General features: G+C 39.0%; 1 protein-coding gene across 4 annotated transcripts in view; it reads right to left on the bottom strand.

The window, feature by feature from the left end:
* LOC124723040 (coiled-coil domain-containing protein 177) overlaps positions 1-8122 on the bottom strand; it is a 291118-nt gene extending 282996 nt beyond the window's left edge. For 2 of the 4 annotated variants that reach the window (XM_047248217.1, XM_047248218.1), the window contains exon 1: positions 7308-8122. The gene's annotated coding sequence lies outside the window, so the exon portion shown is untranslated. The remainder of the gene's footprint in view (positions 1-7307) is intronic. The other 2 variants (XM_047248215.1, XM_047248216.1) reach the window with 2 other exon arrangements.
* Positions 8123-13452: the final 5330 nt, after the last annotated feature.

Here is a 13452-nt window from a genome sequence, read left to right as displayed (position 1 = left end):
AAATACTTTCAGAAACGACTCCCTGACACTTAAATCTATACTCGATGCTAACAAATTTCTTTTCTTCAAAAACGCTTTCCTTGCCATTGCCAGTCTACATTTTATATCCTCTCTACTTCGACCATCATCAGTTATTTTTCTCCCCAAATAGCAAAACTCCTTTACTACTGTAAGAGTCTCATTTCCTAATTTAATTCCTTCAGCATCACCAGACTTAATTCGACTACATTCCATGATCCTCGTTTTGCGTTTGTTGATGTTCATCTTTCAAGCTTTCGAAATGTGGTGCTACAGAAGAATGTTGAAGATTAGGTGGGTAGATCACGTAACTAATGAGGAGGTATTGAATAGAATTGGGGAGAAGAGAAGTTTGTGGCACAACTTGACTAGAAGAAGGGATCGGTTGGTAGGATATGTCCTTAGGCATCAAGGGATCACAAATTTAGCATTGGAGGACAGCGTGGAGGGTAAGAATCATAGAGGGAGACCAAGAGGTGAATACACTAAGCAGATTCAGAAGGATGTAGGTTGCAGCAGGTACTGGGAGATGAAGGAGCTTGCACAGGATAGAGTAGCATGGAGAGCTGCATCAAGCCAGTCTCAGGACTGACGACCACAACAACAACAACAACGACGATGTTCATCTTATATCCTCCTTTCAAGACACTATCCATTCCATTCAACTGCTCTTCTAAGTCCTTTGCTGTCACTGACAGAATTACAATGTCATCGGCGAACCTCAAAGTTTTTATTTCTTCTCCATGGATTTTAATACCTACTCCAAATTTTTCTTTTGTTTCCTTCACTGCTTGCTCAATATACAGACTGAATAACACTGGGGAGAGGCTACAACCCTGTCTCACTCCCTTCCCAACCACTGCTTCCCTTTCATGTCCCTCGAGTCTTACAACTGCCATCTGGTTTCTGTACAAATTGTAAATAACCTTTCGCTCCCTGTATTTTACCCCTGCCACCTTCAGAATTATGGTGGCTGTGGTGTGAGTTGCACATAAAATAATTGGTACCGTGCAATTGCACAGTACCAATTATTTTATGTGCAACTCTCACCATAGCCGTCATATCACAATTTATCCATCATTTGTAGTCAAACATATTTACATTATGACACTGTGCCATCTAGTGAACAAATTTTTTGTTTCCATAATGTTTTCTCCTCCATCAATAATATGTCCAAATTTGATACCATTCTGAGCAGGGGTTAATTTTCTACAGCATTTTCAAACTCAAATTTTTATTGTCGTCTTATAGCATGACTGGTTTGTCACCCAGTCAGTGAGATGAATGGATACACTTATTTTAATAGAATGCTGTAATTTCTGATAACTAAACCTTTGTATATTTGTATTTATTAATTTAATTAATAATGTCTAACATTGTCTGTTGCTGTAATGGGATAATGGCAACATTAGTCTTATTGGTTTGGCCTATTGAGGGTCACATGAAATAATTAGTGTCTTCTTTCCAGTAGTCTGTCCATTCTTTCCATATGTTGTTCTTTTATTTCCTCTTTCTATACTACACCTGGTTCAGATTCATTGATGACATCTTTGCTATCCGGATTGAAGGTGAGGAGACCTTATTCACATCCTCCAGAACCTCAACAACTTTTCCCCCACTTGCTTCGCCTGGTCCTACTCAACCCAACAAACCACCTTCCTAGATGTTGTCCTCCACCTCAGAGATGGCTACATCAGCACCTCCGTCCATATCAAACCTACTAACCACCAGCAATATCTCCACTTCGACAGCTGCCACCCATTCCATACCAAAAAGTCCCTTCCGTACAGCCTAGACACCCGTGGTCGTCGCATCTGCAGTGACGAGCAGTCCTTCTCTAAATACACCTATGGTCTCACTGAAGCTTTCACTGACCGTAATTATACTCCCATCCTTGTACAAAAACAAATCTCCTGTGTCTTATCTTTCCAGTCTCCCACCACCTCCCAAAGTCCCACAGTCCGGCCACACAGGAGCATTCCCCTCATAACTCAGTACCATCCGGGACTGGAGCAACTGAATTACATTCTCCGCAATGGTTTCTATTACCTGTCGTCGTACCCTGAAATGAGAAAGGTCCCACCCACTATCCTTCCCACCCCTCCTACCGTGGTATTCTGCCATCCACCAAACCTACACAATATACTCGTCCATCCTTACACAACTGCTGCTCCCAATCCATTACCTCATGGCTCATACCCCTGTAACAGACCTAGATGCAAGACCTGTTCCATACATCCTCCTACCACCACCTACTCCAGTCCGGTGACTATCACCACCTATCCCATGAAAGGCAGGGCTACCTGTGAAACCAGTCATGTGATTTACAAGCTAAGCTGCAACCACTGTGCTGCATTCTATGCAGGCATGACAACCAACAAGCTGTCTGTCTGCATGAACGGCCACTGTGGCCAATAAACAAGTGGGCCACCCTGTTGCTGAACACGCTGCCAAACAAGATACCCCTTCACAGCCTGTGCCATATAGATCCTTCCCAACAACACCAGCTTTTCAGAATTGCACAGATGGGAACTTTCCCTGCAATACATCCTACATTCCCGTAACCCTCCTGGCCTCAACCTTCGTTAGTCACTGTCCTCACCAATCCAGTCCCTCCCTGTTCCCATTCCAGCACTACATAGCCGTCATTTCAGTGCCACACCCAGTCTTATTATTTTTAATTCTCTCCTTTACGCTACTTACCCCCTCCCCCTTCTCTCCTGCCCTCTGTCTAAACTGCAACACTTCACTGTCTGCCACTCCCACCATACTATCCCTCCTCCTCCTCGCCCCAGCCTCCTCCTTACTCCCACCCAGTTGCCACTTTCATCATGCACTAGTGCTGGTGTGTTCTGTGTGTGTGTGTGTGTGTGTGTGTGTGTGTGTGTGTGTGTACTGCTGACAAAGGCCTTAATGGCCGAAAGCTATGAGTGTGTGAATTTTTTTACTGTGCCTGTCACGACTCAGCATCTCCACTACATGGTGAGTAGCAACTTTCTCTCTCTGGTATTGTTACAAGCCACCCTGGATCTTCCATTGTTTGATTTACACCTGTATTTTCTTTGTTTGCTCCTGGAAACTGAAGAAAAAAAAATTGCTATGAATTTTTCTCTTTTTCCTATTTCTTCCTCCATTAATTTCATTTTGCTTATGTCTGCTTTAATTTCTGAGACCTACACAATTCATGTTTTAGGTTCCTGTCAAAAAGTCAATCTTTTTGTTGTTACTTTGTGTAACCCTTTTAGGTGTGCATTGAATACAACTCATCTCTTCCACATTGAGTCTAATATTTGATCTATTCTTTCATTAACTTATTTATTACTTATAAATTCTCATTTCACATTGTAGTGTTATTGTCCAAAGACTTTCCTGACTATTTCCCTTTTTTATTTTCTGTTTCAGCTAAGTAATCGGCTGCATTTAACAAATAACGTTCTGATCTAATGACAGTGTTTTAGTCCTTGAGTTTTGTTACTGATAAAGATTTCTTATCGTAAAAGGTTTTTGTTAATAGAAAATCAACTTTCACTGTCCTTGTCCTTACCACATTAGCTTACTTGTCTAAGTTGTTTGTTGTTTTATTTCACATAATCATTTAAATATTGTAGCCTTTTCTATACTTCTATAACTAATTTCCATATATTTCAGTGCCTCCTTCGTGTCGCAATATTCTTTTCTTTTTTCTCTCAAAAGATGCATATAGGCCTGCTTTTGAAGCTGTATCCTGTGAGATTTATCTTTATTGTTGCATCGTCTACAGATTCAACTTAAGATGACAAGACTGACTGCAAAAGCCAAGCCAACAATTCTCAGCTTATCCCTTTTCTTCCAATTATGATTTTTTTTTTTTAAATTCATGTATTATGGTCTAACTTAACCACATATCAGTTATTGTATACCTCTGTGGGGTAGTGCAGCTAATATAAATATATGTATACCACTTAAACTCCAAAACAATGTGATTAGGTGCACTGGAAATCTGTCTCCAAGACAGTCATATAGAAATAAACTGCAAATATCGACAGTGCCTGCTCTGTATGTATATGAAGCAATTATGTGCCTAAAAATAAACTGTACAGCTTTGACGAACAAAAGTATACATAAATATGGCACTAGGTGTAAGGATAACTGTCACATGTGTTCAAGTAGACTTAAAATAGCTGGATGTATATTATATAACAAACTTCCAAGCAGTATCAAGAACTTAAAAACACTGTCGGCTTTCAAGCAAAAACTAAAGTCACACCTGGTCTCAGCTTGTTGTTACAGTATAAAGGAGTTCTTAGAGGCAAGTTTAACAGTGTCAATGAGTTTCTTAGATGCAAGTATACAAAATTATTAAATTAGAGATTCATCTTCAAACTCCAAGTAAAAAATATATAGAGGCATTGTCCTTTAACTGTATGTATGCATAATTGTATATATTCTTTTTAACTCAGTCCGATATGTGTAATTTTATTTGGTATGGTGTAAACTCCTAATCTCTCTTACAAATGTCAAACAGTTTTATATGTCTGTGCTTTTATGTAAATACCAAATACTTTGTAACACACCTGTGTATATCTTGATGTGTCCAATATCACTACCAAAAATGATCCAAGGGTGAAAAATAAATAAATTATTGTGCTTTTCTTCCAGTCCACGACTTTTTTTTAACACTATTTGACAGTAATGGGGACAATCCATCTCCTTGTCTTACACCTGGTTTGATCTCAAAAAGCTTTAGAGGTTTCACTTAATTTAATTTCACATTTTGTATTTGTTATTGTGCCTTTTTATGATTGCAACTGATTTGTCATCAGCTCCAAACTCTTAAGGTACTGAATAATGTTTCCCCGTCAATCGTGTGCTTTTTCAGAGTCTTACAAATGTTATAGTAATGCTTTCGGCTCCAACTCTTACCACAAATTACATACAATTTATTACACACACTATTATTATTATTATTATTATTATTGATATTAGTACTACGGTGTAAACCCATCCCCATTCCCTTGTCATTATTTCATTTGCAAGTGAGAAAACACTACATTACAGACCTCTATCTGTTCCCAGATTCAGTATGCTATTTGTAAAGTATTTTTAAGCAGTGCTGCATTTTATAAGTGATTCAAAATCTTAACGTTGATTACAAACACAAAGCTTTTCATCTGTCAATGTCAAGGACAATTATTGAAAGGGGAAGTGGAATTAATTTAACTTACTGAAACCCCATGTCTGCTTTGTCCTGTGAATTGAGAGTAAAACCGAAGATCCTCACAGCAGCATTTACACAATATGGATAACAGCCACTTCAACTAAAAAATTCCTTTTGTACGGTATTTACAGTCACACATACATGTCTCATTAGTTCTTCCCCATGTGTATCACTTCACAAAATTCATGTGTCTGTCAACTCTCAACCAAGTAGGGCAAGTAATTAAAGCTGAGACCACTGTTCTTACAGAATTTGAAATTTATTGTAACACAAGAAGAAAAGTGCACTACTTTTAGAAAATAAGGGAGGCTGGGTTTAATGCCTCATCACAGACAAGGGTCATTAGTCTGTTCAGATTGCACAAGGATAAGAAAAGAAATGGATCATTGTCTTTGAAATGAATTGTATTAAACATTTAAGATAAGCTACAGAAAATCTGTTACTATTAATAATTTTTATTTTATGGAAAAGAGAATTAAAGAAAAGTTAGGGAAATATGTCTGGCACTGATGCATAGAGAAGTCCTGCCAAAGAGCAAGAACATGGCTGTCAGACTGTACTTTCCATTACAACACAAAAATACATGTTAACTGCCCTTATTATAAACAATACTATGAAGAGATTATAAATTTACCAAAAATCTAGCAAAACAGACCTGTGCACTGCAATCTCTGCTGTTGTCAACCACATAATTGTAATTTAATTTTTTATTCGCCATAGGCCCTAATTCAAATATATTATATTAAGATGTGTTACAGTTGCCTGGAGAAAAAACTAGTGGAGATAATACAGAATACAAGTCATTACTGTAATAAATTATAGTGACAGAAAGAACTAATTCACTCCAGCTCTTACAGGAGTATGAGCTATGGAACGCACTCGATTCATATCAGAATAGCTCGTGTTTGTCATCTGCTGCTTTGACTTTTTCTTGGAAGCTTACCAGCACTTAAAATGGAGACCAAGGGTTAGTTTAGTGTTTTGTACCCTGAAGCTAAGAAAATATAATACAAATGCAGATAGTTACATGCACTTTTCTAATTTTTATTTATACTATATTGCTCAGTCTTTCATGCAAGTTCGTTGAACTGAGATATACCACAATGGAATACACTCTCTGTGACAACATTTCACTTTCCACGAAATTTGGCATAGACCTGTGTCAATTAATGTCATGTACTATTTTGATCACTTGCTTACATGACAGAAACATCCAACAACAAAAAACTGCACAATAATGTAATACTCTGAAGAGCAACAAGACATTCAAAGTCTAACCAAGAAGTGCTTATTAGCCTGTCCTCTCACTGTGCACAATCCATCCAATACTTCCTATTAATTACAACACGAAGTTAATTCACTTCAAGGATTGCAGTCCAGAGTCATATACGAAAATGAAACACGTAAACTCTCAGTTAAAACAACGAGGTTGCAGTTTCATATACCATAGACAGTTTACAACTGACAAAGGCCTCAGTTGTGACATTATAAAAACGAAAATTCTTGTATACATGTCTGTGTTGGAGGATTCAAATCCGCTCAATCAGCAAAGGAGCACAATAATCCATTACCAAGTCGGTTGATTCAGAACAAATTACAAAAGTCGTTACAAAAAAAAAAACATGTGAAGAGCACATGACCCACTACATAAAACAAGCTTGCCTCTCAAAGATCGCAGGTTAGAGGCATAAGTTCTAATTTCTTACAAAGGAATCACCTAAGTTATGAATAATGATCGGATATACCTTTTTCCATGTGAAATGCTCCATGTCTCATTTTATGAATTGATAGGGAACAAACATTGCACGGTTCTTATGATAACTACACTGATGAACACTAGTTGTGAAGAATGGTGTAAACAGCTGCTGAAGCTAATGATACATAAGCATTACTACTTGTGCGGTAGCTCTAGTTACAAGTTACGAATTTTTTCGGGCTCTATACTAGAATTCGGTGACCACATTTCATAATACTCGCAAACTGGTCAATTTTGACCGTGCACATACTAAATTTTTCTCCCGGTTCTCATGTCTTTGCTAATAGCCCTACTGTGCTGACATTTCTACCAAAAAACTGAAACTTACACACTCACCACAAAGTCCCTCAGCAGTTCCGGCGTCCGGTGCGTCGTGATTGAAATTCCATATAATACAACGCGTGAAAGCTACTGCTGCTACAAGCTTCAACTGAGTCATTCTCAAGCAACATTCTGGCATAATTTTCGTGGGGGATGCTGGCATTACTATTTCATTTTTCATAACCTTTTATCTGTTCCGGTCTAATCCAAAAATTCGTCTGGACTTATTTTCTGTTCCTCAGTTCAGTGACAGCTTCTGGGGCAATACAACAAGAACTGCCTAAACTTTGCGGGAATACTTACACTACGTTCTAAATTACATTCACATCAAAGTAAAAATAACGTTAAGAGCCCTTCTAAATAAGGTGCATAGCCCCAACCGTGCGGAAGTCTCTTTGTGCAATCTCCCAAATACAAACACAACGCACATTTCCTATAGCCGGTGAGCATCATAACAAACTGCTTATTCGCTGGAAATTACAGAGATGATCCGATGTCATCTTACCGTTGAATTGCGTTTGACAGTTCGAGCCATAATCTTTCGTATTTACAAAACATCACAGGCTATAATAAAATCGATGTCACTTTATAGTTTCAACAATACTGTAACTATTTAATCGGTGGCGTTATGGACGAAATACTGCAGGTACTGCTGCGAGAACCGGACAAAAAATCAATAGCGATCAACAAGCGTTTGCTTTCATCTAACGGATTTATTTAATACGAACGTAACTCACAGACGATTAATTATAATTAAACAGAGAAAAGTGACATTGTACGAAGTCACTCATAAAGTTCGCTTCACAAACCATAGCCATCACATCACACTGTCGCCACATATGGGCAACTCGTGCGCATGCCCGCGAAGCACTTCTGTGTATTAAAATCACTGACGCGTCACAGTGCTGTCACTGTCCACATATCGGAAGAAATGACTTCATAGTAATCCACATGTGGCACTGTCACATTGGTAGCCTGCACATGTACTTCGGACTCTCAATTTTCGTATGTATGGTTTGTGGTCATTTATATGGAACACAATAGATGAATTGGGTTGGTACTGGGCTTCTTGTTCTTGGTTTTTACTGGTGACCTACCGCAACAGTTTTCAACAGTCGGTACTATATTATTTGCTGATGATACCAGCTCTTTTATAAAAGGAGAGAACGAGTATGAACCGGAGCAGAAAACTGACAGAACATTTGAAGTGGCGGAAAAATGGTTTAAAGGTAACTGTCTAGTTGTTAATGACAAGAAAACTGTATGGATTAACGACAACCATAGAAGAAAACAAAAACAGGACCAATGTAAAGTTTACATAAGGGGATGGCCAAATTAAGCAGAAGAATCACATACAATTTTTAGGATTATGGGTGAATGGAGATCTAAGATGGGACAGATACGTAGAAATGCTTAACAAAGATTAAGCAAGTACTGTTACACAGCATTAAGAATGCTTAAAGATTGTTGCAATGCTGAAACAGTGCTAAGTGCTTATTACACCTACATGTATAGTTGGCTACGGTATAGCATATTATTCGGGGAAAAACCACTTTTGCAAAGCAGTGTTTTAAACTTCAAAAGAAAGCTGTTAGCTTAATCAAGGATGTCGCTTACAGAGAAACATGTAGACGTATTTTTAAGGAATTAAAAATCATTACCCTTCCATCTATATTTATATTTGAAAATATAGGCTTCTTTGAGAGCTACAGATACTTTCCAGGGTTGAACAGTGAGAACCGCAATTATGAAACAAAGAATAGGAAAGACTGTCATAGAGATGTACACAGGAAATCAATACGTGAGGACAATGTAATTTTCCAACCAAAAATCCTCCTCAGTGTATTTCCAGATAACATAAATCATACCAAACATTAATACATTTAAAAAATAACTAAAAAAATCTACTAATAAACAACAGCTTCTACAGTATTCGTGAATATCTGGAATATCTGTAGGTTTTGCCTCATACTCTCTCGAAATAAAAATTCATTATTATCTAGGTATCCCTAGGTAAAACTAAACTCCATTCACTAATGTAATCATATGTCTAATTATGTACCTACCTTTTTTGCCATATATGCAGATAGGAAATTCTACATGCTATTATGCCTATGTAACTACAATATTTAATACTTTAGTAAATGCAACCAAGATGTTACAGTAACTTTTCAGCAATATGTCTATTTTCTCTATGGGTATGTACAAAATCTTATTTTCTTATATCTAGTTAAGTAGAAAACTGTTCATATTACTGCTGTCGTGAAGATGTGTTGATAAGAAAGCACATAGCCTTGATAAAATATTACTAGTTATATATGACTTTATTTTCTACATAAATGTAAATATGTAAAATTTTATACTGTTTTATACTTTGAAAAGTCCAATATCATGAATGTGATACAATGGGCGCTAAATAAATAAATAAAACGGCACTGGTCATTTACCAACACAGTCATGTATCCACACAGTAAAAAAAAAAAAATGCACTTTATGACGTACAATTAAAATTAAATATGAATGACAGCATTAACACATTATTTTAAGGTAATATGACGTAATTCTGCGGATCATTCTTTATATAAGAGACAGAAGAATGGATTTAGTATGGAACTTTGTGGTAGATGATATTTGATTTTGGTATGTGATGTTAATCTTATATTTTCAATGCTTATGTCTTGTTTCTGAATAATGATTTATAGCCAGTTAGTAATATATTATATAATTAATTCATTTATAACGTGACTAATTCCATTTTATCCATTTTATTTAGTTGGTTACCATGATCTATAACATCAAAATATCCTGATAGTCATTTCCTTTCCATCTATGGTTATGGATCTAGAGTGACTCGAGCTGTGCAAATTATTTGATAACAATAGTTCTTTTAGCTTATAAACCATTGCAACCTATTATAAAAAGAGTTTTACGAATTTATTTGAGAATCCAATAAGTTCTGCCACAGGCCTATATGTTTTAGAGTTTCTACAATCTAAATTAGTGAAGATTATATGATACAATGCGGAACTATGTAATAACTATACGAAAACTTCTTTAATGAGATCATTGTCAATGTTAGATTATCTGGTGTGATCGGCTTGAGAAATGGCCATCTGAGGGGTTGCCGTTTCCAGAATGATGTATATTACGCATTCTGTAGGTATTAGGACAAAGTCAATTGTTATTTTTCCAAATCATTCATAAAAAATAGTACCTATGGCGTTGGTATGAGATACTTGCATTTGCCAGGTTTAGACTAATACTTTTTGCCATTGGTTTTGCGTGTATTTCTGATGAGATGGTAATCCATGTGGCATATACCTCATCTTTTCATTTGGAGATGTATTCATCATTGCCACTTTTTTTCATCTTTAATAATTTTGTTGTATTGTATTGCCTGCTATGATTCTGTATTTGTATTGACACAGTATACAGTTTTTTTATATGAATGCAGAAATATTTTCTTTGCACTAGAGATTTTTATGCCATTTGAAAACCAACTTTTATTTCCAGCTGGCTTTAATCCACATTGCGTAAATGGGAAGGCTAATCAAAATAAGATTTATACATTTCATGACATTATTGAAGGTGCTATTTATATATGTCTTAGTGAACACTCCATCCCAAGTTTACCAGCTTAGTAGATAGTATACGTTTGTAAGATTGCCTTCACTGAGGTCCCTGCACTCACTGTTTTTGGCCAGTAGACTTTTTCTGAACATGGTCCTGCTGTTAACAGAAGAGTGCTGTGCTCACTACATCCTATATTAAGTACACTCCTGGAAATTGAAATAAGAACACCGTGAATTCATTGTCCCAGGAAGGGGAAACTTTATTGACACATTCCTGGGGTCAGATACATCACATGATCACACTGACAGAACCACAGGCACATAGTCACAGGCAACAGAGCATGCACAATGTCGGCACTAGTACAGTGTATATCCACCTTTCGCAGCAATGCAGGCTGCTATTCTCCCATGGAGACGATCGTAGAGATGCTGGATGTAGTCCTGTGGAACGGCTTGCCATGCCATTTCCACCTGGCGCCTCAGCTGGACCAGCGTTCGTGCTGGACGGGCAGACCGCGTGAGACGACGCTGCATCCAGTCCCAAACATGCTCAATGGGGGACAGATCCGGAGATCTTGCTGGCCAGGGTAGTTGACTTACACCTTCTAGAGTACGTTGGGTGGCACGGGATACATGCGGACGTGCATTGTCCTGTTGGAACAGCAAGTTCCCTTGCCGGTCTAGGAATGGTAGAACGATGGGTTCGATGACGGTTTGGATGTACCGTGCACTATTCAGTGTCCCCTCGACGATCACCAGTGGTGTACGGCCAGTGTAGGGGATCGCTCCCCACACCATGATGCCGGGTGTTGGCCCTGTGAGCCTCGGTCGTATGCAGTCCTGATTGTGGCGCTCATCTGCACGGCGCCAAACACGCATACGACCATCATTGGCACCAAGGCAGAAGCGACTCTCATCGCTGAAGACGACACGTCTCCATTCGTCCCTCCATTCACGCCTGTCGCGACACCACTGGAGGCGGGCTGCACGATGTTGGGGCGTGAGCGGAAGACGGCCTAACGGTGTGCGGGACCGTAGCCCAGCTTCATGGAGACGGTTGCGAATGGTCCTCGCCGATACCCCAGGAGCAACAGTGTCCCTAATTTGCTGGGAAGTGGCGGTGCGGTCCCCTACGGCAATGCGTAGGATCCTACGGTCTTGGCGTGCATCCGTGCGTCGCTGTGGTCCGGTCCCAGGTCGACGGGCACGTGCACCTTCCGCCGACCACTGGCGACAACATCGATGTACTGTGGAGACCTCACACCCCACGTGTTGAGCAATTCGGCGGTACGTCCACCCGGCCTCCCGCATGCCCACTATACGCCCTCGCTCAAAGTCCGTCAACTGCACATACGGTTCACGTCCACGCTGTCGCGGCATGCTACCAGTGTTAAAGACTGCGATGGAGCTCCGTATGCCACGGCAAACTGGCTGACACTGACGGCGGCGGTGCACAAATGCTGCGCAGCTAGCGCCATTCGACGGCCAACACCGCGGTTCCTGGTGTGTCCGCTGTGCCGTGTGTGTGATCATTGCTTGTACAGCCCTCTCGCAGTGTCCGGAGCAAGTATGGTGGGTCTGACGCACCGGTGTCAATGTGTTCTTTTTTCCATTTCCAGGAGTGTATCTTAGTGTTGTATAGGTAGAATATTTTTTTTATAAATGTGGATTTCCATGGCCATTGTCACAGTCAATAAAATTTTTCTTGGTTTGTGACTGTGTTGTCAATATGTAAAACTATGTTTCAGTCACTGTTGCAAGTGACCTTCTTCAGGGTGTTTTTGTTTACTCTGAAGAAAGTAACTTGCAACAGTAACCGAAACATCGGTAATTTTACATATTGACAATGTGGTCACAAACCTAGAAAAATTTTATTGACTATATTTTTTTGAATAAAAATCTGGTCTAATGTAGTTTTACTATCCCTAGGGATTCTTGCTGGCGTATCTACTGTGGGGAGTAATAAGATTTTTTGTGGGCAATCTCTGTAATTTGAGAATTTCAGAAAATGTATATTAAAGTTACTGAATACGATTTTTTGTCACCTCTAAAATACTCACGTTTACAGAGGAATTCCTCATATTCTCTGTTAGATAATCTGTTTACAATTACAGTAATAAATCTACATCAGTAGGTTCGAGGTTCAGGTTAAGGCAAGCAATCGTTTCTAGGTTGTATCTCACCTGCTAACAAGACAATCACAGTTTCAGTGTATTGTATTTTTACTTTACTAATGTACACTGAAGAGCCAAAGAAACTGGTACACCTACCGAATATCATGTAGGACCCCCACAAGCAAGTGCCACAGCACGACATGGCATGGATTTAACTAATATTTGAAGTAGTGCTGGTGGGAACTGACATCATGAATCGTGCACTGCTGTCCATAAATCCATAAGAGTACGAGGAGGTGGAGCTCTCTTCTGAACAGCACGTTGCAAGGTGTCCCAGATATGTTCAATAATGTTCATGTCTGGGGAATTTGATGGGCTGCAGAAGTGTTTAAACTCAGGAGAGCGGTCCTGAAGCCACTCTGTAGCAATTCTTGACTTGTGGGGCGTCGCACTGTTCTGCTGGAATTGCCCTAG

The sequence above is a fragment of the Schistocerca piceifrons genome, chromosome X (assembly GCF_021461385.2).
Source record: "Schistocerca piceifrons isolate TAMUIC-IGC-003096 chromosome X, iqSchPice1.1, whole genome shotgun sequence".
Classification (NCBI taxonomy): domain Eukaryota; kingdom Metazoa; phylum Arthropoda; class Insecta; order Orthoptera; family Acrididae; genus Schistocerca; species Schistocerca piceifrons.
Note: the sequence above shows the minus strand (reverse complement) of the source record. Positions and strands in the feature narration are given on the sequence as shown.